The 26,893-nt window shown below is 37.1% G+C and overlaps 1 long non-coding RNA gene across 7 annotated transcripts in view; it reads left to right on the top strand.

Annotated features, from left to right (window-relative positions):
* Positions 1-26,893, top strand: part of LOC106634928 (uncharacterized) — a 57,824-nt gene that overhangs the window by 22,778 nt on the left and 8,153 nt on the right. For 4 of the 7 annotated variants that reach the window (XR_008625825.2, XR_008625821.2, XR_008625824.2 and 1 more), the window contains 3 exons: positions 1,054-1,087; positions 1,674-1,811; positions 12,527-12,687. This is a non-coding gene — a long non-coding RNA (uncharacterized LOC106634928). Of the gene's footprint in view, positions 1-1,053; positions 1,088-1,673; positions 1,812-12,526; positions 12,688-18,284; positions 19,623-26,893 lie in introns of those variants that run through there. The other 3 variants (XR_008625823.2, XR_008625822.2, XR_004672268.3) reach the window with 3 other exon arrangements.

The raw sequence follows: 26,893 nt of genomic DNA, 5'->3' as shown, positions 1-26,893 counted from the left end.
AATTGTTTGATTTTGCAATTTGAGAAGGAGATGAGATTTTGGAGGGGCCAGTGGCAGAATAATATGGTTTGGCTTTATGTCCTCACCCAAATTTTATCTCCAATTGTAATTTTCATGGCTTGAGGGAGGGAGCTGGTGGGACATGAATGGATCATGGAGGCAGTTTCCCCCATGCTATTCTTATGACAGGAAGTTCTCACAAGATCTGATGGTTTTAAAAGTGTTTGGCAGTTCACCCCTCCCCCACTCTGTTTCCTGCTGCCATGTAAGATGTGCCTTGCTGCCCCTTCACCTTCCACCATGATTGTAAGTTTCCTAAGGCCTCTCCAGCCATGTGAAACTGAGTCAATTAAACCTCTTTTGTTTATAAATTGCCCAGTCTAAGGTAGTATCTTTATAGCAGTGTAAGAACAGACTAATACAGTTGCTTTATCATATATGTCTGATAAATATCATATCAAAAGAGTTTTACATCTGTTTTTTAAACTGTTTTCCTCTTATTACTATCAGTCATAGTGTCTTGATTCCTTGATGTCTAATTACTTAGCTGCTAATTTTATTTGTGGGGATTGTTTAAGGCACAGGACAAGGTGTCATCAGTTGGAAAACATTTGAATTTGTCTCTGCCTGGTGCCTTTTGACATCTTAAATTGGAACCACTTTAAATTCAACGTATGGCCACAGATGTTTTGGACCACTTATATTAAATAAATAAGTGTTCACAATGCACAAACACAGTCTTGTGGTTGTAAATCTATCCATATTTACATATATATATATATACACACACACACACACAATTATATTTGTATTTGTATGTATGTAGAACAAACATACATACATGTATTTGTTCTCCCCTGGTTTGCCCTGAATAAGGCAACTTCCTTTGTAGTCACCTGGGAAAAGGACTAATGGGAAGAAGTTGTATTAAAGTGGGATTATCCATTATCAGGGAACCCAGCTCCATAGGGTCCCACCTTTATTTAGGTATCTCCTGTTGGAATTCCCATTCTGATGAGCTTTTTTTTTCTTCTCTCCCCTGGCCCTTGCAAGGTCAGTCAAAACTGAAGATCAGCTTTTGATCATGGTAAGTGGAGTGGTTGGGCAAATCATCCCATGGGTAACAATTAGAAATGTGTTGATCTAGAAATGTGTTCTCTCTCTCACACATACACAAACACTCTCTCATACACAGACACACACACACACACACACGCACACACTCCTCACTGAGGGTTAATCACAACAGGAAGGCTTCAATTGACCTGACTCTTTTGTTGAAATAAGTGTTGTCCCTGCACAGCACTGGTGCCTAGTGAAGGCACTAAATGTTCTGATTAATAGTGTGCTTCATCATCATGGGGACAAGCGGGGGTTGGAGGTAGTTTGTGTAATGGGATCAAGGATTTGCACTGATCCAGGTAAGGTCTCCAGAGGGCTCTGGCAGTGAGGCTGGTTGGATAGCAAGACTATGCCCACATGATGAGCAGGGTGTTCTGGGCTGAACTGTGTTTTCCTCACATTCATTTGTTGAAGTTCTATTTCCTAGTATCTCAGAATGTGACTGTATTTGGCTATAGGGCCTTTAAGAGTTAGATAAGTTAAAATGAGGTTAGTAGGATAGTGTCCAACTCAATATGACCTGCATCCTTATATGAATCTCTTCTTATAAGAAGAGGAGATTAGGTCACAGATGTTCAATAAGGAAAGACCATGTGAAGACACAAGAAGATGGTCATCTGCAAGCCAAGAGAAATGTCTCAAAAGGAACTGGCCCTGCTGACATCTCGACCTTGAATTTCCAGCCTCAGGTACTGTGGGAAAATGAATTTCTGTTATTTAAGCCACTCAATCTTTTTTTTTTCTTTTTTTTTTTTTTACTGAAGCCTTAAAAACTAATAATATATAGGTTTAAAATGCACTAGCTGAGACTTGGAGGTATCCAGGTGCATGTCAGTGATTCTGGATTTGAATAAGAGAGTGCATCCATCTATAAGGTCTTTCAGGGGAGGACTCTTGGGGCCCACTCTGAGTGCTGTGGGTCTTGCTTTGTGGGGCAGCCTCTGGCTGCTGTTCATGTCCTTGCTTTAGTGCAGTTGCTATGTTGTATCCTTTTCCTAAAGTAAACTTGTTTCATAGGCACTGTTCTTCGGGGTCCTATAAGTCTGCTTGAGTAATCCAAACCAAACCCTGTCTGACTGAAGCCATTAGTGCCCTATCTATCATCTATCTATCTATGTCATCTATCTATCATCTGTCTATCTATGCCATCTATCTATCTATGTCATCTATTTATCAATCACCTATCATCTCATCTATATATCTCATTTAAAAATATATGATTTTTTAAAGCATAAAGTGTTTTTGTTTAGTTTAGCTTAGTTCATAATGTCTATGGATATAACATACATGACAATAAGCACTAAAGATGGGAATGTGAAATAAAAATATATTTCTTTGAAATTTCCTATATTTTACCTGAAGTAATTGAATAATACCTCCAAGATGACTCTAATTTAAAAATCCATATTTTAATTCCTTAGAGAAACTACTAAAAATGATTTTTAAAATAGCTAAAAATTCAATACACTAAATAAAATGGAATAATCAAAAAAACTTTTAAAAGAATGACTAAAGGGAAACAAAAAATAAAAAAGAAACAAATGGCAAAATAGCACACCTAAAAACAATCATATCAATAATGATATTATATGCAATAAACTGAATAATCCAATCATATGACAGGAATTATCAGGATAAATTTGGGAAAAGTCAATTGTATTCTGCCCACAAGAGAAGAGTTTACAACACACAAACATAAATGGGTTGAAAATATAATATTAGAAATAATATTTCCTTAAACAATAAACATCAGAAAGGAAGAGAGATTATATTAATAAGATTCAAACTAGACTTCGAGGCAAAGAATGTTACTAGAGAAAAAGAGAGAGAGAGGTCTCTTAATGATAAAACTGCCAAAACATAAAGAAGTTATAAATACTGTATTTTGTGCCTAATGAGAGAGCTTTAAAACAGGAAGCCAAAACTGTCAAGATTTAAGGGAGAAACAGACAAATCCACAGCACATTTTGGAGGTATTAATAGACATGGTTGGTGATATTCATGCATGTTTCTTTGTAACTAATTGGACAATTAGAGAAAAAAAATAACTCATTGTAGATCCTAAGGACATTATCAGTCACCTTAACCTAATTGACATTTTTAGAACTGCTCATCCAACAATTGCAGAATACATCATTTTCAAGTGTCATATTAAACCACATCATATTCTCCCAATATTTCCTCTTCTCTGAACTTCACAAATCCTTGTCTCTTTAGCTTTGTATTTTTGTTTCTTCATTTGGCTAGAGCTTTCTCTCAGTGTTCTATGAGGAATGTCTTCATTGAATTTTTACATACTCTAAGGTTAGATTTTTTTCTTTTTCATGATGATAGTTGTATATGCGATCCTTCACTCTGAAGCTCCTATTATAAACATTTTGTTTTCCTGGTACTACCCTACACTATCTTCCAAGTTTCTTTTATGTCCTTCAGAAGTCCCTTTTTTATGCTGTATGCCTCAAAATAGTTTCTTAACTTGATTTTGCAGACCTTGGTTTCAACGGTGACCAAGCTGTTCTCCAGTGCATTTACTGAATTATATAGTAAGAAAATCTTATTTTTTTTAATCCGTAGAAAGATATGTTTTTGTGTGTGTGTGTGTGTGTGTGTGTGTGTGTGTGTGTGTTACACTCAAACTCCTTCAATTTGTGAATGGTCTCTTTCTCTCCTCTCTCTCCCTCTGTCTCTTAGATTTGTGGCCCTTACCTGTGTCTTCTTTGGGGTCAGTGTCCCATTTTTTTCTCCCTGGCCTCCCTCTCTCTAGCTGTTTGGATACCTAACCCAACCTAGAGGGTAGGCTGGTTGTGTTGTATACTTGTTTTGTGACTCTGTTCCCTGCCCCTTCCCCCATCACAATTGCACAGAAGCTGAAGAAATGCCCTCTGTTTCCTGCTGAGCGTTGGGAGAAGCTTTTAGCTCTCTGGCTAAAATTTCTGGCACATAGAAGACCCAGCTCCTCTCATCAGCTGATGAGGGTCTTGGCTTTTAATATAACAGAATAGCATAGAATATTAAATTTCTATTCTAATTTAATAGAATAGTTTCATAGCAACTGCACTAAAACAATAGAGCTGATAGAGTCTGTCATGCTCACATCATAGAGGAAGTGACTTTAAGGCCATATCTTTCTTTAGGTTCCTTTCGAGTCCTTTCTCTGGATATGATATTGTTTTCCAGTGTTTCTCTAGGAGGATGAATGACCGTAACACGTATCTCGTACTCTCTGCTAGGACCTCCAGGGACCCCAGACATCATGGTCCTAGCGGAGCTTTTTTTCTACCCGACATGCTCCAGTGTCGCATGACTCTTTTACATGCCCAGTCCCTTTGGACACAATGCCATCTTGAAACTGAAGTTAAAATAGATTTGTGAAAAATTTGACACAATGAGGGGCAACCCTCAGCACATATGTTACACAAAATTCTTTAGAATCGTGTAACGCTTCAAAATCTAAAAGTAAAAGGTAAACTTTTGTATTATCTTGATCAGAAGGGGGAAGATAAGAATGAAAGAACAATGAAACTGTTTTAGAAGTTAGCAAAGTCTCATTTCAAATGATGGTGGAGCTGTGAGATGTGGGGAATTGCAGGAGTGACCACGAGATGAGGCAGGGCATTGCATTCTAAAATATAGTGGCAGTTTGCTCAGGAAAAAAATTCCAGCACAAATTTGATAAGGTGTCAGGAACAGAACCAGGACCATTAAATCCTAAGCTTAATAAGAGTCATAAGTAACAAAGATATTGAAAGAAAATCAAATATATATTTTTGGTTTAGGATTGAAGAAATAGATTTAAATACTACATAAAAATAATCTAGCATTTAGTATAAATAACTCTAAATGATTGGCAGTTAATCACACTATTCACATAAAATAGAAATAAATATGTACATATATTTCATGTAAGGTGTTGAAATGATCTGAGACAATTTACCTCTCTTAATAAATATTCCAATTAAACTTCTCATCTCAAATATAATAAAAAGTAATGTATTAACAAGAAATTACTTTCTCTTTTATTCAAATTTTAGTTTGTATCACTGGCTGTTAAAACCTTCTATAGAAAGGTTCTTCTGTAGAAACCTTCTACAGAAATAGCATGCATATAGACTCAGGACAGAAGGAATAAAAGGATACAATACTGCTTTTCTTGTAAGAAAAATTTCTAGGGAAATGCCAAGTTGACATCAATGTAGAAAGAATATAGCAGGTGTAATGCATGTCCATTTAAATAAAAGGTATTGATCTCTACTTATTGTCAACTGAAAAGCCCAAGGATTGTTGACATTCTCTCTATTGGCTTTTTCTTTTTTCAAAATCTGTTCTAGAAGATAGCAATTTGTTATGACAACCTATTCTATTCATCATGACTAGAAAGGATCAGGCATTTGTCAATACGCATTCTGAGCAGTGTTCTCTTTGTGCAAGGGGCATATTGTGGATGAAAATCAGTCTGCAAAATCAGCTACTTAATACACTAAGTACAATACCACATTGATACCACTTTTATTGAAATCACAAAATGCAAGAAGAAATTTTGCTATTTGCTGTATGCATGTTTAGCCATTTCCTTCATTACATTGTATGCTGGGTTGTACTTTGGGAAGCATGAAATGTAAATGACAATAAAATGCATGCACATAAATTCAGACAACCTTACTTTAATTATAGAAAGTTGCTGAATTTTCTCTCGATACAAGTTGTATGAGTCAAAATAGTCTACATTATTCTGTAATAATAAACACTCTCAGTGAAGTAGCCTCAGAAATAGTGTGGTCTCACACAAAGATAGTCCATTTTGTATCTTGTGAATCCTCGGGACAGCTGTCTCACATTCACAAGATGTGTTAGCAGGATATTCTAGGCTGCTTCCATTGAGTGTTACTGATAGGCACCTCCACATCAGTAAGTGCTTCCATGGTCACTGAATCTTGGGAAGAGTCAGCTGAAGAGGTGAGCACCGGCTCATAGGTGCTTCCACCTGGGAATGGCTTATGTCACTTCTTGCTTAAGAAATAGGATCTCAGCTGCCAGGACAAGTCACATGCACTTACCTTCAAGGAGATGAAGGAGTACAAGAATCCCATATGCCCCAGTGTAGAGGAGAGCTGGATACTGATGAGCAGTAGTTATCTACTTTCTTTTATGCTCTTCTGAATTTTTCTGTCTCTCAAGGTCACCAATAACCATGCCCCATCACCTTCAAAACTATAACAAAATAATAGTTAACTTTTTCTCGGGTTTTCCTAAGAGTATAACATTGTGCTAAAAATTTTTGTTATATTATTTTACTTAGTCATTAAGGAAATCTATGAGGCCCATGTATCATCATCTCCATTATGCAGATGATAACCCTTTCATATCATTTAGTGTGCATGCAATTAGGCTTCAAGTCCACCTTTTTCTGATTTCCAGGCTTAATGTCCATGCCATGTCTCCAATTGTAATTTGCTTCCATTTTCCAATTCTTAGCTGCCTGAGCTATTATAGTTTAAAGGCTAGCATAATAAAGTGCTTAGGAAATGATATTTGAAAGTGAAGAATGGGAAAGAAAGGATTCGAAGCTGACCTATAACCTATTTTTTTCTATCATATGAACACCAAGAGTGAGAATACAAAGAAAAAAATTACTAATAGGTCTTTTTAAAAACATGCTAACATAAATTGTTGATAACATTTACTAGTATAAGGAAGAGGCATTATTGAAAGAATGCTTTTAGCAGGTTATATCTGGTCAACTTAGATTTTTTATAGTGAACCAAACTGAAATTCATGCATTTCTGGAGCGTGACCCGCTAAAAATATCAATGACAGTTATATATCTTCGAAGGTAAAACATGGAGATATTTTATGATCAAAATAGTTCCCTTTGTAACATAATATCTTATGTAACATCATCTAGAGATCTCATGTATTTAATTTGGGCTAGGGAACATTCTGGCGCAGTGAGGTATGAGTGCCAGGTGGTCTCAGACTTCACGCTTCATTGTGTCTCAAAGTTAGTTATGTCTATCCCTTGGTTTACAGGAAGATCTGATACAGGTTAAAATCTCCAATTCTTGTGTGTCTGATTTAACCATCTCATACTTTGTGTATTTTAAAGTCTAATCAATTTTATTACCTCTCATATTATTAACACTTAAGAAATAGGGTTATTTTCCTGTTTTGGAACTATCTAAAGGTAAAAAGCCAGACTTTTTGGATTTCTAAACAGGGCAAACCAGAAATCTCTGGGCTGCATCCTGGATGCCTGTTGAAGGATCTGGGGAGTTACGAAAACTGAACAATTGAAGTAGTGGAGCGTAGAATATTTTGAGTCAGGGAACTTGCTTATGTTCTAGGTCAAGGCAAAACATCTTTTAAAACATTACTTTTATTTACAATGAGTAGATACGTAAAACTTACCTCACAGAGTTCAGCTCCCTGAAACCTGAACAATTCACTGTGTTTGCTGTCTGTCTTTTGTTTTGCTATCTGTCTGTCCTGTGTTTTGTTGGCAATGTCTTAACATATGTGCATGATATTGATTCCATTCATGTGATGATCAAAACTGAACAAACAAGTTCCAAAGAACAGGCAGAGCACTATTTATTCCCACAGCCAGGGCAAGGCAAACCTCCCTGGTGACATTTCCTGAGCCACAATGTTGGTGCAGGGCTTTATTTTTTATTATTTTTTATTTTTTAATTAATTAATTTTTTTTTATTATTATACTTTAAGTTTTAGGGTACATGTGCACATTGTGCAGGTTAGTTACATACATATACATGTGCCATGCTGGTGTGCTGCACCCACTAACTTGTCATCTAGCATTAGGTATATCTCCCAATGCTATCCCTCCCCCCACCCCACAACAGTCCCCAGAGTGTGATGTTCCCCTTCCTGTGTCCATGTGATCTCATTGTTCAATTCCCACCTATGAGTGAGAATATGCGGTGTTTGGTTTTTTGTTCTTGCAATAGTTTACTGAGAATGATGATTTCCAATTTCATCCACGTCCCTACAAAGGACATGAACTCATCCTTTTTAATGGCTGCATAATATTCCATGGTGTATATGTGCCACATTTTCTTAATCCAGTCTACCACTGTTGGACATTTGGGTTGGTTCCAAGTCTTTGCTATTGTGAATAATGCCGCAATAAACATATGTGTGTGTGTGTCTTTATAGCAGCATGATTTATAGTCCTTTGGGTATATACCCAGTAACGGGATGGCTGGGTCAAATGGTATTTCTAATTCTAGATCCCTGAGGAATCGCCACACTGACTTCCACAATGGTTGAACTAGTTTACAGTCCCACCAACAGTGTAAAACTGTTCCTATTTCTCCACATCCTCTCCAGCCCTGTTGTTTCCTGACTTTTTAATGATTGCCATTCTAACTGGTGTGAGATGATATCTCATAGTGGTTTTGATTTGCATTTCTCTGATGGCCAGTGATGGTGAGCATTTTTTCATGTGTTTTTTGGCTGCATAAATGTCTTCTTTTGAGAAGTGTCTGTTCATGTCCTTCGCCCACTTTTCGATGGGGTTGTTTGTTTTTTTCTTGTAAATTTGTTGGAGTTCATTGTAGATTCTGGATATTAGCCCGTTGTCAGATGAGTAGGTTGCGAAAATTTTCTCCCATTTTGTAGGTTGCCTGTTCACTCTGATGGTAGTTTCTTTTGCTGTGCAGAAGCTCTTTAGTTTAATTAGATCCCATTTGTCAATTTTGTCTTTTGTTGCCATTGCTTTTGGTGTTTTAGACATGAAGTCCTTGCCCATGCCTATGTCCTGAATGGTAATGCCTAGGTTTTCTTCTAGGGTTTTTATGGTTTTAGGTCTAACGTTTAAGTCTTTAATCCATCTTGAATTGGTTTTTGTATAAGGTGTAAGGAAGGGATCCAGTTTCAGCTTTCTACATATGGCTAGCCAGTTTTCCCAGCACCATTTATTAAATAGGGAATCCTTTCCCCATTGCTTGTGTGCAGGGCTTTATCTGGCAGCTCTGGAACTTGCACGTGCCTCTTTGCACTGTGCACTGGCCCTGCACACTTGGCTATTTACTGTCCCTGGAACACTCTGCAGACCATGCTCTGGGCTTCAAGATCACATCCCACACCCTCTCCTGATCTCTTACACATGTTCTTTTCAGCTCTTCTTCATTCCCCGTTCTCTCTGAAGCCTGACAGACAAAAGATACAAGAGTTTTATGGTTCTTAGCAACACTTTGAAAAGTCTGTTTACCAATCCCTGTGGATAAAGAGACGCAATTCTTAAAACTGAGATGCCTGATTTCCTGTCTTTGTAAGGAAGGGCACTTCTTTCTCTACCCCATCCCAAAGGCTGTGTGCTAGAAAAAAGAGAATAAATCCAAATTTAGTTACTGGCTTTTATTTCTATTACTGATGTCTTTGAGACATACCATTTCTACACTTAAAAAAATGAGTCTTTTATTTCTCGAAATGATTGTGAACTCTGAGCAGACAGAGGCACTGTTTTACATGATGTTGTTTTCCATAAAAAGCTGCATCTGGGACCTGAATGTAGTAACTTGTCTTTATGAATTCCTATAAAGGTACAGAGAAAACTTCCTTTAGTCGAATAACAATGCACCACACTTCATAATAACCTTGAATATATCATAAAGCCTGCCTAGAAGGAAACTCTAAATGGTCAAATAGTTCGGGGAGGATGCATAGTTATAGTTATAATTTAGTTATAGTTATAATACCTAATAGCACATTAAAGCCTTGAGAGGGATTGAGTGAAAAAACGTTTTTCTGTTTTTGCTTACTGTATCCTACAATTCTTTCAATATGGACTACTTTTTGTTACATCGGTGACTGCTGAGTTCTTTCTTAAAGGGCCAGAAAATAAATGTTTTAGGTTTTGCTGTCAAACAAACATCCCAAAAGCAGAGGGGATTGTGTAGGTACTAAAATAACCATTTAAAATAAACCCTTTGAAAAGATGAAAACTATTATGTGCTTGTGGGCCATAGGAAAAGAAGGAGCCAGTCAAGTTGGGCTCACAGGACATACTTCACTATTCTTTGGAGTAGAAAATACTCACTGGCATATTGGAGTAGAGTTTTTGGAGCATGCACCATGGGATAGTTGCTAAGTACACCTTCAGTCATGAAACCTTGGATTTAAGTCAAAAATTGCTCAAGTGTTTGGAAAATTCTTGCACGAAAAGTTGATTTTAATTTTAAGATTGTTCATTCTCCTGATACTTGAGGAAAGACATTCTCTACTTTCTTAAAATTACACATTGTTCATCCAATTATAAAAGGATTACATGCAAAAGAATACAAAAAGAAAACAGTCCCACATCTCAGAGATAAACATCCTTAATGCGGTATATATTTTTAAGCTTTTAAATTCGTATTTTAAATGCCAATGCAGAATCTTTTGGCAGTACATGATCCATGTACTTGCAGGTTTTGATGATTGGAATAAACTCTGAAGAACGATTTATGTATAGGTTAGAGAGGGGCTGTAAGTTGTTAGCTCAAGTATAGTGGGGCTGCAGTAAGGGATGCCAGTGACTGATTTTCCATTTTGATGAATTTTTTCACCAGTTTTAATTTTTTTCTCTAAATTTCTGTTAATCAAATGAGATGTGAACTGGAACAACCATTAAGCAGACAGCAGTGATCAAGGTGAAATCTCTTTTTATATAGAACTGATGAAATTCACTCCTTGCACTACATCCTCTGAACTGACATGTGCTATCAGCTCAAGGTCACCTCCGGTCAAGAAATTGACTACCCGTTTAGAACACATGCTTTAATTATTAGGGAGCAGCTTCTTCTACCTGATTTGCAACACATTTTCTTTATAATGAGCTAAAACCAAATGCAACAAATACTAGAGTCCACTGTCATAGCTGCATGTTGCCAAACTCTTCTGCATTTCAAGGCGTTTTGCGTTTTGTCAAATGCGTTCTGCCTCCTCATGGCCTCTCCGCCGCTAGTTCACAGTGAGATTCTGCACTTTGCGACAAGTGTCTTCTGAAGGTTTTTACTGAGACATTATGCAAGTTGCAAATATATGTTGTGTTTTTAAGATTCAAAACTTATGTGCACGTCAGTAATTATTAATGATTATTGTCATGATTAATTACAATGAGGACTGCTTCTTGGCCGTTTGATGGAACAGGGTCGACTGGTGAGTTTTACATCCGTGGGTCTAAAAATGGACTGTTGAAAAGCTCTCTAAATAAATTTCCCTGCATGTTCAAAAACGAGGGAATAGTGCCAAGGAAAGAGAGACCAAATCCTGCCAAGAAGCTAAAACAGACAAGGCTGCCAACAATATATTAAGCACAAATAACAAAGAAATATGGTGTGGATGGCTCTGTCCTGCCAGCTTTATGCGGTCCCCAAATTTTTTTCAAATACTAATGTTGGCAGAGGGGGAAAAACACATAGAGCATATTGAAAAGACCTGATTCTCCAGGCCACGTTTCAGGAAAGCAAAGTGAACGTTAAGCATCTGTCACGGAAAATAGTTCAGAAAACGAATTCTAGTTAAAAGAAAGGGATGATATAGAGAAAAAAAGAATAGTCAGGGAAATACTGAGGCAGCAAGCCGGGGACCCTTCATTACTCACTGCTTGTTACCACATTTCCTAGCACGGACAGTTTACATTCAGCTTCTCCGTTGAGAGGGTAGGGTATATGGAAGCTTTAGTTTTTGAACTTGAAGAAACAGGATGCTAGCTACGTCCAAGGGAAAATGCCTCCGAGTGATGCCTGTGATTGGCTGGTGACAGGCTCTGTGAGGGGCTCCATTACCAGGCCACTCAGACATTGCTCGAGTGCTTGCTGATAGGTAGATCTTGACCGAGCCACATTTTCCAGGCTCTTTAGTTCATTTTCAGCCTTCCTGTGGAGTTCACATTGAAGGATAATGACACAGCATTTCTGTCACAAAAAGTGACTGAGCAGCTGGGAGAAAAAAAAAGAGCCTTATTTACTTTTTAAAAGATGGGCTGATGACTTAAGATTGTAGCCATTTGTAATTTCTCCATGTGTCCTTTGAATAGTGACAATGGCATGGAAACATTAACTTCCATTTAGATGGCCAGTAATGGGCCACCGGGTTGGGATCATCTCGTGGGGACCAGATGCACACCATGTGTGTCGTATGGTGAGATTCTTAGGACTTAGGTCCTGGTTTCTGTCTCTAGACTCAACGTAGCTAATAATTTGATGACCGGATGAATATTGGCAGGGAAGACTTACCACTGCACAGGGAGAAATCTAAATTGTTAGCTTAGGTAGGAGATGGTTAAAACTTTCTGTATCATCCATTATTTACCTGTGTAATTGGTAACTATTTTTTAAGTTGTTTTTCTTTCAATGTCCTTGAACTAATGTTTGATGCAATTTTCTGTTGTTGTTCTTATGTCAAGGTTCTTGGATGCTTGATGGAGTTAAGGATTTGAGAACATGAGAACAAACAAACAGGAATATGCAGGAAATCATTGAGGACACAGGAGATGAAGTCAACCTGTGGCCAAGGGAGAGGGAGGGACATGAGAAGCTTTGTGAAAGATGTCAGCACAAACCTCAGGTAAGTGCCACCTGACTTAGAGCTGTGGACTGAAGTTTGGCGTTGGGGTGTCAGCCTGTGATTTCCTGATCTCCAACTCCACTCCTCTTAAGTCACCCGGACTAAGGCACTGAACCTCATCATCAGAACCTCAGAGTCCAACATCTTGACCATAGCCTTGCAACCCCACTGTTAGGTGAGTTTCAAGTTCTCACTCCCCATAAACTTCTTCAGACCACTGCTCCCTCGAATGACTTTGTTTCCTCCCAGGTCATCAGTTTCCTTAGTCAATTTCCAAGTCCTATCAATCAGTTGTAGACACTACAATTGGTCATCCCATCTGAGTGACTATTTCACTTAAACTTGCCTTTCCTCCTCTGTTTGCAATAACTCTCATACATAGCTCTAGCTTAACATCCATGTTGCCTTCTCTATTCTTATCTCCAGGACAGCAGAACACTAAACATTAAGTTCTTCAATGCTAAAAAACATGCTGTAATCACGAAAATCAGCCCAGTACAAATTCATGCTCACTACACGTGGTTCTCAGCTGCTGTGGGGCCTCTCTCTTCCCTTCAGTATCCGCAGACTTGCAACGTTCTTCTCAGCCTTCCTTCGCACCACTAAATTATCTCATTAAGTCAGGACCATCTGGTGGGAACTCCTTTAACTTCCCAGGGCCCAGGAAAAATAAACCATATTTACCCATGCCTCCCTCTTTCTCCATGCGCCTTTTCAAGAAGAGAGGCTCTTCTCCCAGTGTCTCTCTCCCTGATTCCATATCACCCTCTCTTCTTTGGGATACTTCTCCAAAGAGTGTGGTCTTTCAGGTGTCCTTACTGTCTTATGACTGAGTCATTCCACTTGGCTTATGAACCTCTTTGTTGCTTACTCCAGGCACTCTGAGTCTCCCCTGCATTCAATCTCCCTTCAGCATACAACACTGTTCATGATGCTTTTTGTAAAGCCCTCTGCTTCCCCATCCTCCTTAGATCTTCTGCTACTACTCTGGCCAGTTTTTTCTCTGTCTGCTGCTTCTCCTTCCCTTGGCCTATTACTTCCTTCCTCCTCCTGAAGAAATCTGATCTGCAGCTCCTCTTCTGTTTTCATCAGTGTGCTCACTCTTGATGCTGCTCCTCCTGCAGCTACTGCCAAGTCTCACTTGATAGACAGTACCCACTCCATATGGGGCAAGAATAAAAATCACCAAAAATAGACAGTTATAAACAAATGTCCCTGCCCATAAGATTTATGTAATCGTACTTTATCCATGTGTTATATTGCTAAGGACATGGTGACTGTGACAGATGTAACATAATAGATGCAATTGACATATACAGTATTTCTTATAGCTAAACTACATCTAAGTTATTATATTTGAAAAATAATATATGAGATACATCAATAATTGGTTTCATTGTTAAAAATATACACACAAAGCATCTTAAAATAATGTAACTATAACAACCTGATAACTATAATAAATATACATAAAAATTGTAATATAAGGTTGTTCTTAATTTTTGAAATTTAAAGGCTATCTTAAGATTTTAGTTAAATAACATCACAAATATATGCAAGATAATTTCAAATACTGCTCTCTTTTTCTTTTGAACATGTTATAACGAAAAAACTATACAATATTATTTACTTGAGAATATAAAGGTTGCTTGCAAATTAACTACTCAATGAGACCTCAAGAATACTTGAACAGGTAATTTGTAGAAAAAGAAATAAGGCTAGCCATGAATATAAAAAGATTTTCTATCACAGAGAAAATAGAGAATATGCCACCTTAAAACTATGAGATTGTTAGTATGTTAGCGTGGGAGCATGCTTTAGCAGTACTGGGTAAAGCAGCATATATGGTGTGGTGATGCACCAAATAAATCTGGCCCTGCTGATTCTTTTAAAAATATTTTCTAAGAAAAATATAAATAATACGTACAAAAATGCTTATAGCAAAGATGCTTACCACAGCATTATTTTAAATAATGCTTTAATTATTTATAAAATTTAAAAACTACCAAATATTCCTTTGACCTTAGAACTGCATCAAAATCTAGTATGTTCTCAATACACCATTTTTACTAATGAATTAGTTATTGCATGTAAAGCACCTGCCTAGCATAGACAATGAAATGTAGCATATATAATAATAGTCATCATAATAATAATAATAGTCATCATAATACTTAAAGTAAAACCATAGTCAATAGTTTTTCTTACAAATTTAGTGTACTTCACGCAAGTGTTTGAAAAAAGAATGAATACGTTTATAAAGGAGACTTGTATACTATCAAAACTATTTAATGTTGGATATTTTTCTCAATCAAAATTATAACTGCAGCCACTCATAATATTACACACATATAATGCTTTCATCTTCTCTTTTATTGGCTATCAGAATACTCCACAATTCACTGAAAAAAGTCCTACAACAATTATCAGCTTATTCATTTTGACCTTAAGTTGTTGCTTTTGTAGTGCTGTATAGAATTACTAAGGTAGGCAGAAGCAGTGTCTTCATGGATCATATATGTTGTGTTTTTTTGTATTTAACTATTTACAAAATGTATAGATATAATCAATAAACGTAACATCTTAAGAAGAATAATAAGAATAAATTAAGAATAAACTATAAATAATCAGTAGGAATAAACTATAAATATAAATATTTTAATAAATATATACATTAATAAATGTTCAAATGAGTGAAATTAATCATGTGCCAGACCCTTAAATAGGATTATAGAAAAATAGGAAAATGATAAATATTTAATATACATATACTTAAAGATATAATCATGAATAATGAATATTTTTTAAGTTGTATTTTTATCATGTAAAAATGTGAAATAGATACATAAAGCATTAATGCAGTGAAATACTATTTGATATAATACATCAGGTGATGAGAAAGTGCTAACATAAAGTTTGTAAGATTATAGCCAAAATGCTCATATATCTTTACCATGATTGACAGTTTCCCAAATGAAGAAACCAAGAATATACTTATATACCTATTAAGTTTTGGGCTGTATGTTTTACACACACACACACTTCTCATGAAATCTCTTAGGTTTTTGTTATTTGGCCCAGAAAACTAGGCTTAGATTTATGAACGGAAGGAAAATCATACACCAAGTGGAAAAGTTAATATGAAAATCTCGTTATAACATTGCACATTTGTGCATTATTTCAAAATTGTGCTGAGAATACAGAAGGCACTCAATAAATATTTGTTGAGAGTATGAATAAATGAATGCTAATTTTAGTTTGCTCTTATTTGCCTCATTGGAGTTGTTGGAAATCCATTTATTTCCTTCAGGTCCTGGGGAGCCTGAGGAACAAAGGTATTAAGGGTATGGCTGAATGTTACGTGTTTCATTTCTCATTTCTTCGTTTGGCCCAGAGAAACTGAAAGACTAAATATAAATATCTCCAATTTACATGTTCTTTGGTTCCTAAAGATACAATAATGACTCTTCCTTATGAATCATGATTTGGATTATTAATACAGTACTGATACCTCCCTCCAAAGCAACAACAAAAAAAATCACTCAGAGACGACACGGTCTTCCAGAAATAAATAATTTTAAAGATTTAAATAAAATTAGTTCTAAGATTGCATAAATATCTAAGTGTTGGAGTAAATGAAAAACAGATAACACATCAATGATACTTTCAGTCTTAATTTTCAGGGAAAAAATCCAATATTAGGAAAATGCGGAACTCAGTGCCTATCACCTAAGCTCAACTTACTTTTTGAAAAGTTTATAACATTTTCTCAAATTGACTAAAAGGTAATATTAGGACCACAAGATGAGGACAAATATCCAGAAAATATGGCGTGAAAAATATTATAAGTTTTCTTTCTTCTTACTTTGACCCAAGATCTAAAGCACCAGCCATAAACCATTTGAAAGACCTTTGGTTCTTAAAGCTGTTACTTCACAGCCATATAACCAAGTGTTGGTTCTGTGCACTTGGTTTGTTGATTTAAGTCACCCATATAGAATACTGAGTAGAAACATACCAGTCTACGATAGATTAAGTTGATTGTTTTTGCTGGCAGATGTGAGACAGCATCATTGCTCATTATATGGTTGGCTTAATTGGTTTTTCTCCTGGAATACATGGATGGCGTTCTTTTAATCTGTTACACAGAGTACTTAAAATCAAAGCCTCTGAATTATTGTTTAATTGTTAGTATATTTTAGATCATGGTTACATTCTGGGATTGGTTTATGCTAAAACACTTGTTTGCCCTTTACACAGGGATTAACATGGGGCAGAAAAAGGTCATTTCTGTTGTTTTCAAGCATTAGCCACTTGTTATTAGTAAAATGTTGAAGTGAGAGTTCACTGATTTTAAAAACCAAATACTATAATAGGACACAGAATTTAATGAGAATATTATCTCTTTGGAGCATGATTTTTGTTGTCATGTTATATACAGTAGAAAGGTCAAATGATGGATGTGACTATTACAAATAGCAGTGATTTATGATGGGGTATCTGCAAAATAGGCTTTGCTTTGAGAAAAAAAATCAAAATCTGTGTTTTAAAGTAGCATTAATATTTTTGTTCTGTAACTAGAAAATGAATAAACAATGTTTGCGAAGGACTTTGGCGATTTTTGTGATTATGGTTTAAATCGCAAGAAAAAAATCTAGGCTAGAGAAGAACACTTTAAAATTGTGTTTTAAAATCGCATTTGGAAAACAGCCTTTCTTTAGTTTTCATTAAAAGATGGATAAAGACAATACAACAAAATAGGAACTCAGAAGAACCCTAAACATAGACCAACAGATAACCTATACTCAGAACCCAGGAGGACAGACTTTCCTCTAAGTTGAATAAAACTGGGCTACCTTGTAACCTGTCTCTAAACAATATCACATTCAAAAGAAAACCAGTATGATACAAACAAAAGAATCAAACAGCAACTTAAATGTTAACTGCAGCTTTACCAAGGGCCTCTCAATAAAATAGCAACTTATGACTCACAGAAAAATGACCTACAATCACCTTTATTCACCTGAATGTCCCTGAATCTTCACAGAAATAGTTCATGTATCTCCTATATTTCCCTCATCCTCAGAAAACCTGCAGTTCACACAGCCCATGCAAACCTGGGCTCTCATTCTATGGACTATCTGACTGTCATTAGATTGAAATATAAATTAATTTAGTCTCTCTTGGTTGTTTAAGTGTTGCCCTATATTCAATAGTCCACATTCAAACAAGGACTAGGAACGAAACAGATACACATAATTGAATTTCTAAAAGGCAGGGGAAGGTACACTTCTGTTCTTGTCTCATTCCAGTGAGCATAATTGATTGAGATTCTTACCAACCAATGCTCTACCCAAGTGTAACCTCACGAAACAGATAAACTTGGCTCACCTGCAAGAAGGAGAAAATAGAAACAAGTAAAATATAATATGCTCTAAAATCTGATCAGTGAAGACTTCTTTTCTGCTTTTACAATTTTACTCATGCAAAATAATGAAGCATTTATTTGTAGTATTCTACCCATACCCAATAGATTACCTGCCATTGCCAAATGCAATATAGCCTTAAAGTATTAATTTTGTGTACCTTTCTTATAGGTTGTCCTACTTGCTAGCCATTCATTATAGCAATGCCCCTATTTCAAACATGTCTAGAAGAACAGCATTAGTGGGGAGGAGCCAAGATGGCCGAATAAGAACAGCTCCAGTCTACAGCTCCCAGCGTGAGCAACGAATAAGACGGGTGATTTCTGCATTTCCATCTGAGGTACTGGGTTCATCTCACTAGGGAGTGCCAGACAGTGGGTGCAGGTCAGTGGGTGCGTGCACCATGCGCGAGCCGAAGCAGGGTGAGGCATTGCCTCACTTGGGAAGCGCAAGGGGTCAGGGAGTTCCCTTTCCGAGTCAAAGAAAGGGGTGACGGACGCACCTGGAAAATCGGGTCACTCCCACCCGAATATTGCGCTTTTCAGACCGGCTTAAAAAACGGCGCACCACGAGATTATATCCCGCACCAGGCTCGGAGGGTCCTACGCCCACGGAGTCTCGCTGATTGCTAGCACAGCAGTGTGAGATCACAGTGCAAGGCGGCAGCGAGGCTGGGGGAAGGGCGCCCGCCATTGCCCAGGCTTGCTTAGGTAAACAAAGCAGCCAGGAAGCTCGAACTGGGTGGAGCCCACCACAGCTTAAGGAGGCCTGCCTGCCTCTGTAGGCTCCACCTCTGGGGGCAGGGCACAGACAAACAAAAAGACAGCAGTAACCTCTGCAGACTTAAATGTCCCTGTCTGACAGATTTGAAGAGAGCAGTGGTTCTCCCAGCACGCAGCTGGAGATCTGAGAATGGGCAGACTGCCTCCTCAAGTGGGTCCCTGACCCCTGACCCCTGAGCAGCCTAACTGGGAGGCACCCCCCAGCAGGGGCACACTGATACCTCACACGGCAGGGTATTCCAACAGACCTGCAGCTGAGGGTCCTGTCTGTTAGAAGGAAAACTAACAAACAGAAAGGACATCCACACCAAAAACCCATCTGTACATCACCATCATCAAAGACCAAAAGTACATAAAACCACAAAGATGGGGAAAAAACAGAACAGAAAAACTGGAAACTCTAAAACACAGAGTGCCTCTCCTCCTCCAAAGGAACGCAGTTCCTCACCAGCAACGGAACAAAGCTGGATGGAGAATGACTTTGACGAGCTGAGAGAAGAAGGCTTCAGATGATCAAATTACTCTGAGCTACGGGAGGACATTCAAACCAAAGGCAAAGAAGTTGAAAACTTTGAAAAAAATTTAGAAGAATGTATAACTAGAATAACCAATACAGAGAAGTGCTTAAAGGAGCTGATGGAGCTGAAAACCAAGGCTCAAGAACTACGTGAAGAATGCAGGAGCCTCAGGAGGTAATGCGATCAACTGGAAGAAAGGGTATCAGCAATGGAAGATGAAATGAATGAAATGAAGCGAGAAGGGAAGTTTAGAGAAAAAAGAATAAAAATAAATGAGCAAAGCCTCCAAGAAATATGGGACTATGTGAAAAGACCAAATCTACGTCTGATTGGTGTACCTGAAAGTGATGGGGAGAATGGAACCACGTTGGAAAACACTCTGCAGGATATTATCCAGGAGAACTTCCCCAATCTAGCAAGGCAGGCCAACATTCAGATTCAGGAAATACAGAGAACGCCACAAAGATACTCCTCGAGAAGAGCAACTCCAAGACACATACTTGTCAGATTTGCAAAAGTTGAAATGAAGGAAAAAATGTTAAGGGCAGCCAGAGAGAAAGGTCGGGTTACCCTCAAAGGGAAGCCCATCAGACTAACAGTGGAACTCTCGGCAGAAACCCTACAAGCCAGAAGAGAGTGGGGGCCAATATTCAACATTCTTAAAGAAAAGAATTTTCAACCCAGAATTTCATATCCAGCCAAACTAAGCTTCATAAGTGAAGGAGAAATAAAATCCTTTACAGACAAGCAAATGCTGAGAGATTTTGTCACCACCAGGCCTGCTCTAAAAGAGCTCCTGAAGGAAGCACTAAACATGGAAAGGAACAACCGGTACCAGCTGCTGCAAAATCATGCCAAAATGTAAAGACCATCAAGACTAGGAAGAAACTGCATCAACTAACGAGCAAAATCACCAGCTAACATCATAATGACAGGATCAAATTCACACATAACACTATTAACTTTAAATGTAAATGGACTAAATGCTCCAATTAAAAGACACAGACTGGCAAATTGGATAAAGAGTCAAGACCCATCAGTATGCTGTATTCAGGAAACCCATCTCACGTGCAGAGACACACATAGGCTCAAAATAAAAGGATGGAGGAAGATCTACCAAGCAAATGGAAAACAAAAAAAGGCAGGGGTTGCAATCCTAGTCTCGGATAAAACAGACTTTAAACCAACAAAGATCAAAAGAGACAAAGAAGGCCATTACATAATGGTAAAGGGATCAATTCAACAAGAAGAGCTAACTATCCTAAATATATATGCACCCAATACAGGAGCACCCAGATTCATAAAGCAAGTCCTGAGTGACCTACAAAGAGACTTAGACTCCCACACATTAATAATGGGAGACTTTAACACCCCACTGTCAACATTAGACAGATCAATGAGACAGAAAGTCAACAAGGATACCCAGGAATTGAACTCAGCTCTGCACCAAGCGGACCTAATAGACATCTACAGAACTCTCCACCCCAAATCAACAGAATATACATTTTTTTCAGCACCACACCACACCTATTCCAAAATTGACCACATACTTGGAAGTAAAGCTCTCCTCAGAAAATGTAAAAGAACAGAAATTATAACAAACTATCTCTCAGACCACAGTGCAATCAAACTAGAACTCAGGATTAAGAATCTCACTCAAAACTGCTCAACTTCATCTGAACAACCTGCTCCTGAATGACTACTGGGTACATAACGAAATGAAGGCAGAAATAAAGATGTTCTTTGAAACCAACGAGAACAAAGACACAACATACCAGAATCTCTGGGACGCATCCACAGCAGTGTGTAGAGGGAAATTTATAGCACTAAATGCCCACGAGAGAAAGCAGGAAAGATCCAAAATTGACACCCTAACATCAAAATTAAAAGAACTAGAAAAGCAAGAGCAAACACATTCAAAAGCTAGCAGAAGGCAAGAAATAACTAAAATCCGAGCAGAACTTAGGGAAATAGAGACACAAAAAACCCTTCAAAAAATTAATGAATCCAGGACCTGGTTTTTTGAAAGGATCAACAAAATTGATAGACCTCTAGCAAGATTAATAAAGAAAAAAAGAGAGAAAAATCAAATAGACACAATAAAAAATGATAAAGGGGATATCACCACCGATCCCACAGAAATACAAACTACCATCAGAGAATACTAGAAACAACTCTACGCAAATAAACTAGAAAATCTAGAAGAAATGGATAAATTCCTCGACACATACACTCTCCCAAGACTAAACCAGGAAGAAGTTGAATCTCTGAATAGACCAATAACAGGATCTGAAATTGTGGCAATAATCAATAGCTTACCAACCAAAAAGAGTCCAGGACCAGATGGATTCACAGCCAAATTCTACCAGAGGTACAAGGAGGAACTGGTACCATTCCTTCTGAAACTATTCCAATCAATAGAAAAAGAGGGAATCCTCCCTAACTCATTTTATGAGGCCAGCATCATTCTGATACCAAAGCCGGGCAGAGACACAACCAAAAAAGAGAATTTTAGACCAATATCCTTGATGAACATTGATGCAAAAATCCTCAATAAAATACTGGCAAAACGAATCCAGCAGCACATCAAAAAGCTTATCCACCATGATCAAGTGGGCTTCATCCCTGGGATGTAAGGCTGGTTCAATATACGCAAATCAATAAATGTAATCCAGCATATAAACAGAGCCAAAGACAAAAACCACATGATTATCTCAATAGATGCAGAAAAAGCCTTTGACAAAATTCAACAACCCTTCATGCTAAAAACTCTCAATAAATTAGGTATTGATGGGACGTATTTCAAAATAATAAGAGCTATCTATGACAAACCCACAGCCAATATCATACTGAATGGACAAAAACTGGAAGCATTCCCTTTGAAAACTGGCACAAGACAGGGATGCCCTCTCTCACCACTCCCATTCAACATAGTGTTGGAAGTTCTGGCCAGGGCGATTAGGCAGGAGAAGGAAATAAAGGGTATTCAATTAGAAAAAGAGGAAGTCAAATTGTCCCTGTTTGCAGACGACATGATTGTATATCTAGAAAACCCCATTGTCTCAGCCCAAAATCTCCTTAAGCTGATAAGCAACTTCAGCAAAGTCTCAGGATACAAAATCAATGTACAAAAATCACAAGCATTCTTATACACCGATAACAGAAAAACAAATGGGATGTAGTTAAACTAAAGAGCTTCTGCACAGCAAAAGAAACTAGCATCAGAGTGAACAGGCAACCTACAAAATGGGAGAAAATTTTCACAACCTATTCATCTGACAAAGGGCTAATATCCAGAATCTACAATGAACTCCAACAAATTTACAAGAAAAAAACAAACAACCCCATCAAAAAGTGGGCGAAGGACATGAACAGACACTTCTCAAAAGAAGACATTTATGCAGCCAAAAAACACATGAAAAAAATGCTCATCATCACTGGCCATCAGAGAAATGCAAATCAAAACCACAATGAGATACCATCTCACACCAGTTAGAATGGCAATCATTAAAAAGTCAGGAAACAACAGGTGCTGGAGAGGATGTGGAGAAATAGGAACACTTTTACACTGTTGGTGGGACTGTAAACTAGTTCAACCATTGTGGAAGTCAGTGTGGCGATTCCTCAGGGATCTAGAACTAGAAATACCATTTGACCCAGCCATCCCATTACTGGGTATATACCCAGAGGACTATAAATCATGCTGCTATAAAGACACATGCACACGTATGTTTATTGCGGCATTATTCACAATAGCAAAGACTTGGAACCAACCCAAATGTCCAACAATGATAGACTGGATTAAGAAAATGTGGCACATATACACCATGGAATACTATGCAGCCATAAAAATGATGAGTTCATGTCCTTTGTAGGGACATGGATGAAATTAGAAATCATCATTCTCAGTAAACTATCTCAAGAACAAAAAACCAAACACCGCATATTCTCACTCATAGGTGGGAATTGAACAATGAGATCACATGGACACAGGAAGGGGAATATCACACTCTGGGGACTGTGGTGGGGTGGGGGGAGGGGGGAGGGATAGCATTGGGAGATATACCTAATGCTAGATGACGAGTTAGTGGGTGCAGTGCACCAGCATGGCACATGTATACATATGTAACTAACCTGCACAATGTGCACATGTACCCTAAAACTTAAAGTATAATAATAAAAAAAAAGAACAGCATTAGTGTATTGATCATGATAATGTTTGGAGAGCTTTGTAACTTAGGTTTTTATTGATGATCTAGTTATATATTGAGATACTTTGCTAAAAATGTCTTTCAAGACATAGTCTTTTACCAGCTCCTTAGATAGGTTTTTATCTTTTTTTTTGAGACAGTCTCCCTCTGTCACCCAGGCTGGAGTGCAGTGGTGCGATCTTGGCTCACTGCAACCTCTGCCTCCCAGGTTCAAGCCTTCCGAGTAGCTGGGAGTACAGGTGCATGCCACCATGCTGGCCATGCCCGGCTAATTTTTGTATTTTTAGTACAGACCGGGTTTCAACATGTTGGCCAGGCTGGTCTTGAACTCCTGACCTCATGATCCACCCACCTTGGCCTCCCAAAGTGCTGGGATTACAGGCTTTATTCCATATAATCCTTTTTCCATTTTTTCCTATTGTTCTGTATACGTATATATGTAGGAATATATGTATACAATTTTTGAAGTTTTATTTTTGACATTGTTAACCATATATAAAAATAAAGCAAATGTATAATTAATCCATATGTATCTAATAATTTAAATTCAACAATTATCCGCATATTTCTGTTCTTTTATGTAAGTATTACCCCAGTTGTTTTTGCTGGAATATGTTAAAAGAAATCCCATATAGTTTATAATTTCATCCTTAAATAATATGGTATGTACCTCTAATCGGTAGACTTGTTTAAGAAGCCCTAAATTGTTATTACATCTAACAAACTAAAATTCTCCTTTATCATAATTTATAAAAAAGTTCATATAAAATTTTATCCAATTTCTTAAAATATAATTGTGTAGTCAATTCATATGAATCAGGATTCAAATAAGTTTATTCACTGCATTCGGATGATAGGTCTCTTACGTCTCTTTTATCCATGTCAGTTCATTCTATTATTCCACTAGTCCATTTATTCATTAAAAAATGTGGTTTTTCAACACACAACTTCTTATTTTTTTGTTGTCCCCCAAGTAACCGAGATTACAGGTGCCTGCCACCACACAAAGTTAACTTTTGTATTTTTTAGTAGAGATGGGGTTTCACCATGTTGGCCAGGCTGGTCTTGAACTCCTGATCTCAGGTAATCTGCGCACCTTGGCCTGCCAGAGTGCTGAGATTACAGGTGTAAGCCACCCTGCCTGTCCCACAATTGGTGTTTTTTACTTTCTACTTCATTGTAAATGCTTGATTTTTCTAACTTTTGTGATCTGACTATTGCTCATTGGTATACCAGCCAGATTGTGCTGCATAACCAAATCATTACACATTTACTTAATTAATAATACTGCAAGGCAAGGATAGGCTGAAAGTTCTAACAAACACTTGGCTAAGGTCTCATTGGTCTTAAATGGCTTTCTTCATATGTGTAGTAGTTAGCTTAGTGCAGGTTTTGGTAAAATTTTTCTTCAAGGAGAAGTACATGTTTAGTTTGGAGAGCCATGCAACACATGCCACAATTATTTGACCCTTACATTAAGCTAAAAAGCATCCATAGATAAAAACATAAATAAATGTACAGGGCTGTATCCCAATAAGAATTTATTTATGAGAACAGCTGAAAGGTCTATGGCTTATAGTTTACCAACCTCTGATATGATGGAAAAGGACAATAGGAATACATGGTGCTCTTCAGAAAAAAAACACAGATGAAAAACTAAGGTAATCTAATAAAATATAGTAACAGACATTTAAAAATGCCTGATGATCTTATTATAAAATTCTGATATATTTGAAAAAAGAATCATTGGCTTGAAGATAGTACAATAGAAATGACACAATTTAAAAAACAAGGTGAAGGTAAAATAAATTAAAAATTAAAAAAATAAAAAGAACTGGCTGGGCGTGGTGGCTCACACCTGTAATCCCAGCACTTTGGGAGGCAGAGGTAAGCAGATCACCTGAGGTCAGGAGTTCAAGACCAGCCTGACCAACATGGTGAAACTCTGTCTGTACTAAAAATACAAAATTAGTGGGGTGTGGTGGCACATGCCTGTAATCTCACCTACTCAGTAAGCTGAGGCAGGAGAATCACTTGAACCCGGGAGGCAGAGGTTGTAGTGAGCTGAGATCACACCATTGTACTGCAGCCCGGGCAACAAGAGCAAAACTCTGTCAAAAAAACAAAAACAAAAACAAAAAAACAGACTACAGAAGATGTGTGAAATAACACAATAACACAAAGGGTCTAACTTTTGTGTAATTGAGATCCCAGATAAAGATAAGAAAGAATGAGGCAGAAAAAATATTTGAAAAAATAATGATTGTTCTTTTTTTTTTATCAAAATGAAAGATATGAAACCACACATCCAAGAATGTCACATAATATCAGCAAGAAACAAAGATACAGGTAGAAAATATTAAATACAGCCAGTCAGAAGACACATTACTTACAGTTGTCAAAGATCAATATTACAGCAGACTTTTTATTAGATACTATGAATACCAGAAGACAATGAGTGCCATTTTTTTAAATGCTGAAAGAAAAAAAACCTCAAACTAGAATTCTGTATTCAGCAAAAAATATGTCTTAGAAATCAAAAGGACATTAAAGCTTTTCAAAAAATCAAAAACAGAAAGATCTCATATTATTGAATTTTCACTAGTAAAATTGGTTAAGGAAGCTCTTCAGGCAGAAAGAATAAGATGTCATATAGCCACAAGCATTGCAGTAAGAAAGTTGTAAAACTGAAATGATTATACAATTCATTTTTTCTTTATCAATCTAAAAGATAACTGACTGTGTATAGAATAAATAATACCAACATATTGTTTCTATATGTAAAATAAAATGTATGAAAGCAATAGCACAAAGCTTGGGAGGGGGAATTGGGATGATATTGTTATGAGTTTTGTACATTATATATGAAGCACTGTGATATTATTTGAAGAAAGATTGTGATTACTTACAGATTAATATTATAAATGCTAGTATACTCAATAAAATTTTGAAGAGCAGAGTAAGAAATAAAGCATAAATGAAGTTAAAAATACAGCAATTTAAAAAATCATATAATATGAAAGAAGGTATAAAAGAGGAAAAAAGGAAAAAATAATAGAAGGAAAATAGAAAATACTAAGCAGCATGATAGATTTTAATCCAAGATATGAATAATCGCATTAAATGCAAATGATTTGAACCTACCTTTTAAGAATAATTCAGATTTTATTAAAAGCAAGACTCAGCTATATATATTTTATAAGAACTCTACCATAAATAAATAAACATCCACTTAAATACAGATCAAAACTAAATCAGTGGAGAAAGAT

This window comes from Pan paniscus, chromosome 5 (genome assembly GCF_029289425.2).
Source record: "Pan paniscus chromosome 5, NHGRI_mPanPan1-v2.0_pri, whole genome shotgun sequence".
Classification (NCBI taxonomy): Eukaryota; Metazoa; Chordata; class Mammalia; order Primates; family Hominidae; genus Pan; species Pan paniscus.
Note: the sequence above shows the minus strand (reverse complement) of the source record. Positions and strands in the feature narration are given on the sequence as shown.